General features: G+C 42.6%; 1 protein-coding gene and 1 pseudogene across 1 annotated transcript in view; one reads left to right on the top strand and one right to left on the bottom strand.

Moving 5' to 3' along the window:
- The window catches only part of LOC133943042 (5S ribosomal RNA), a 109-nt pseudogene extending 86 nt beyond the window's left edge, over positions 1 to 23 (top strand).
- The window catches only part of LOC133933466 (histone H4-like), a 744,890-nt gene that overhangs the window by 613,661 nt on the left and 126,229 nt on the right, over positions 1 to 5,000 (bottom strand). The window lies entirely within an intron of this gene.

The following is a 5,000-nucleotide window of genomic DNA, read 5'->3' as shown; positions in this document are numbered from 1 at the left end:
GGGAATAACAGGTGCTGTAAGATTTTTTCCACTTTTACCTGACGTATTTACATGTATAAATAAGGTTCAGAGGGTGGACTCAAACGCTTACGGCCACACCAACCTGAACACGCCCGATCTCGTCTGATTGAGTTCAGGTGTGCAACCAGGAAGTGAAGGGAGCAGGAAAACGTGTGTGTGCAGATCAGGCTGATATAGAAGCCTGGGGATTTCTTTTCTTCTGATTGATTTATATATGATTTTGACGAAATCGAAATTTAATTATAGTTGAAAACCTCCCCACAGCTTTTTTGCTGTTTGGGGAGGCCTTTTGTTTAACTAATGGACCACATGGCAGCAGAAAAAGGACCGGAGCAGACAATGCCTAGCAGTGGAGTTGGAGCACTGGAGGGAGAAGGAAGGCATGGGATTGAGAAGCAGACAGAAACGGGAGGAGGACGTCAGAAAGAGTACGCGAAAGAGCTGACCGTGGACGTTGAGGTGGAGGGAACGGCAGTGATTTCCATGATAGATATTCTGCGGGAAGTTAAAGTGCAATGTGGAGTGGTGAGCGGGTGCCGTGTGAGAGGGAGAAACAACTTCGAAATTACCATGAACGATGAGATGGGAAAGCGCAAACTGCTGGATGGCGTGCGCGTAAAAGGAGCCTTAGTGCACGCCAGAGAGATTGTGAACAGCGACATGGTGGTTTCTTTTATTGACTTGCCGGTGTATATGGAAGATGCCACAATATTGGGAAGGCTGGAGGAGTGGGGAGTACGGCCAATATCGGCTATCAAACGGCGCAAGTGGCCGGGGACGGAGATTGTGGACGGGACAAGATTTTTAAAAGTCCGCTTCAATGAGCAGGTAGATCACTCCCGTACTCGACCAAGTTAGAGACACTCAGAGGTACTTTAGGGTAATACACGACCGACAGGTGCGGGTGTGCCGACTCTGCATCAAGCCAGGACACATCTTCAGGGAGTGCCCTGATTTCAAGTGCTTCAGGTGCCAGAAGACTGGGCATTATGCGCGGGAGTGTGAGGAACAAAACGCAGCGGCGAGAGAGGAGGAAGAGGAGAGAGGAGAACAGATGGAGGAGAAAGACGGAGAGAGCGATGACGGAAGGGGAGCTGAAGAGAAGGCGGAAGGTGGGAACGAGGAAGCTGAAAGAGAACGGGAAGGGCGGTATAGATCTGACAGCGGCGACAGTGTTGAGAAAGACGGTGACGAACAGATGATGGAGCAGGGTGGAAAAGCGGAGGACGATGATGCGGCGGAGGCTACAGACGATGAACGAGGGAGAGCAGAACAACAGGTGGAAAAAATGGACGAGGAGCAAAGAAAGGAGGGCAGAGGACAAAAGAGAGGGAAGAAGAAAAAAGAACAGGGACTGACCGCCAAAAGGAAAGCAGAGGAGGAGAAGACACGGGGAGAGAATAAAGGACAGCGGTCTGGCATGTGAGTCTTGCTTTAGTTTGTGGTTTAAATATTTTCTTTCTTTTAGCTCTCATGACCACAGTAACTTCTGTTAATGTGAATGGTTTAAGGGACAGAGGCAAACTGAGGTCACTTTTAAATATATATAGAAGTGACATCCTATGCATACAGGAGACAAATTGGGATGACGTAAAAGTTATGGAGGTGAGGGAGGTGTGGGGGGGGGGGATTTATTATAATAACGGGGCTAAGAATGCAAGAGGGGTGGCTATAATGATTAAAAAACATAGGGTAGATGAGATAAAAGAGATGTATAAAGATAGGACAGGGAGGATAATAGTAATAGAGTTTAAGTATCAAAATGTGTTGTTTAGACTAATTAATATATATGTTCCGAATATAGAAATAGATAAAAGAATTATAATAGCGTAGCTGAAAGGGCTAGTGATTGGAAGATGTATAATAGTTGGGGACTTTAATACTAAATGTAGCAGGCTAGATATAGGGCAAGGTGTAGTGTTCAGATGGGAAAAATCGAGGGAGAACTTGTTGGACATGATGAAGGACAAAAATTTAGTAGATGTGTGGAGATATGAGAATCCAGAGAGGAGGGAATTCACCAGGAGACAAATGAGGGATGGTGTATTGAAACAAAGCAGGATAGATTTGGTTTTAACACAGGGAGAGAATATAAAACATATAGACAGAATAAGACATGAAATAAATGCACTGAGTGACCACGACGGGGTGAGATTCAGAATTAAAGTAGGGAGAGAGGAGATAGGGGGAGGGATGTGGATTTTGAATGCAGGTTATATTGAAGAGGGCGAATATAAACAACAGATTAGGGAGTTATTAGATATGGAGAATGAGAAAATTAAAGAATACGTTGCCAATAGGGCAGATACTCAGATTGGGGAGATATGGGAGAAGGTGAAGAATAAGATTAAATCAATAAGCATTTGGTACAGTAAGAAAAGAAAAGTGAAAATGATGAAGAAAGAGAAGGAATTGAGGGAAAGACTGAGGGGGGAGCTGAGTAAAGCGGAGAATGATGAAGGTTACAGCATGGAGAATTATATAGAGGCAAAGATGGAACTTCAGGGATAAGAGGCAGAGAAATGTAGAGGAGCAATTTTACGGAGCAAGGCAAAATATGCGCTGGAGGGAGAAAGGTGCACAGCGTATTTTCTGGGACTAGAAAAAAGCAAACAAAGCAGGACATATATACACGAAATCAGGAATAAGGAGGGGGAGGTAGTAGCAGACTATGTGGCCATACTGGAGAGGGTGCAAGAGTTTTATGGGGAGTTATATCAGAGAGGTGGATTAGAGGAGGACAGTATAGTGGAGGTACTGGAAAGTGTAGAAAGCAAGCTGAGTGTGGATGATAGTGAATGGTGTGACAGAGATATAAATAGGAGTGAGGTGATGGAGGCGATAGAGGGCCTGAAGAGCGGGAAGAGTCCTGGGAGTGATGGGATAGGGATTGAATTTTATAAAGTATATAAGGAGCAGATGGCATCTATTTTAGTAGAGGTGTTCAGGGAGACTGAGAAAACAGGGATAGTGCAGGGTAGGATGGTAGAAGGTGTGATTACCTTAGTGTTTAAGAAGAAAGGAAGTAAACTAGACTTGCAGAATTATAGGCCTATAAGTCTGCTAAATGTAGATTACAAAATTTTGACCAAGGTGTTGGCTAACAGAATAAAACGAGTGATAGGGGATATAATTAAAACATCTCAAAGTTATAGTATACCAGGTAGGGATATAGCTGACACAATAGCGACAGTTAGGGATACAATAGAATTCATGAAGAGAGACGGGGCCGGGGGAATAGCGTTAGCTATAGACTGGAATAAAGCGTTTGATAGGGTGGAGCATGAGTTTTTATTTAGATCACTGGTGAGATTTGGATTTGGAGAGAGATTAGTGGGGTGGGTGAGGAGGTTGTACGAGGGTGCAAGGAGCTGTGTCAAAGTAAATGGAGTGCTGACTGACAGATTTTGTCTAGGGAGATCGATAAGGCAGGGATGTCCACTATCGGCATTGCTCTATGCCATTGTGGCTGAGCCCCTGGCCTTACTAATTAAAAAGGACGCAAGAGTTCGGGGAATACAACTACCATCTGGGAGCGTGCATACAATAAATCAATATGCAGACGACACAACAGTAACAGTGAGGGATGGGAACAGTGTGAAAAGGGTGCTAGAATTGGCAGAGATATATGGGAGAGCTTCGGGCGCTAGAATAAATAAAGAAAAATCTGAAATAATGTATATAGGCAACGTAGAGAGAGAGGAAGTAGGTTTAAGGGTGGAGGATAGGTATATTAAAGTGTTGGGCATATATTTAGGTGTTGAAACTACAGAGGCAACTAAGGCAACATGGACAGGAGTCATCAACAAAATAAAAACTGTATGTGGGAGGTGGAAGGCAAGGAAGCTCAGGTTAAAGGGAAAGGTGACAGTGGTTAATAGTTTGCTACTCTCAGGCTGTGTGTATGTGTTGTCTGTATTAGAAATGCCAATGTGGGTTAAAAATGACCTTAACAAAATTGTGTGTGATTTTATATGGGAGGGGAAGGGGGTTAAGATTGCACAGGGGACACTCGTGGGAAAGAGGTGTGAAGGAGGGCTGAATTTATTGGATATAGAAACAAAAAAGACAGCAGTAAGGATTAAAACGGTGAAGAAATATATTGTGGGAAGATATAAATATGGGTGGAAGGATTTCATGGAGAAATATATGAATGATGTGGGTGGCATAGGACAGTATGTGTGGTACATGGGCCTAAAGCAGTCAATGACGACAACTATACCAGAATTTTATAGAGAGGTCTTTGAAGCCTGGAGGAAATTCTTACCTAAGATGCAATATGAATGTGAGAGGATACAACCGTTGGTAAAACTGCCCCTGTTTCTAAACGAAAAAATTAAACACAATGGCAAAACATTGTATGAGCCCAAATTCATAGAAGGAGGGATTAGACAAATAAAGGACATCATTTATGAGGTCATCCCAGGATTCTTAAGAAATAATTGCATATATGATCAGGTATGTGAGCTCGAGGGGATGGAAAATAGAGAGAAAATAAATAAAATATATGAAAAGATTAAAACAAGTATACACTTAGAGTGGGCCAAGATCATCAAAAGTGAATGTGTGGTGAAGGGAGAGACAAGCATGCCTGAGCTATATGTGATGGAGAATGAGAAAAAGATTAAAATGGGAGATATGAGTGTGAAGAAAGTATACAGATGGTTGATAGGGGATGTGATGAAGGAGCCGGCAGCTGAGAAAGTGTGGAGCAGGGTGTTTGTGGGTATGAATGTAAAGAAAATATGGTCAAATATGGGGATAAGGTATAATAGTATAGAGTGTGAGAACAACGATTTCTTAATTAGACACAATAGGATTTATACAAACGTGGTGCTAAATAAGATTAATAATGATGTAAATGCGATGTGTGATGTTTGCAAAAGTGGTCATGAGAGTTTTTTACATTATTTTTTGGACTGTGGGGAGTTAGTTGATTTCTTTGAGTTTTTAAAAGCACTTTTGAAAGAAAACTGGGC

The sequence above is a fragment of the Platichthys flesus genome, chromosome 22 (genome assembly GCF_949316205.1).
Source record: "Platichthys flesus chromosome 22, fPlaFle2.1, whole genome shotgun sequence".
NCBI classification, from domain to species: domain Eukaryota; kingdom Metazoa; phylum Chordata; class Actinopteri; order Pleuronectiformes; family Pleuronectidae; genus Platichthys; species Platichthys flesus.
The sequence above is the reverse complement of the archived record's forward strand: the minus strand, read 5'-3'. Positions and strand labels throughout refer to the sequence as shown.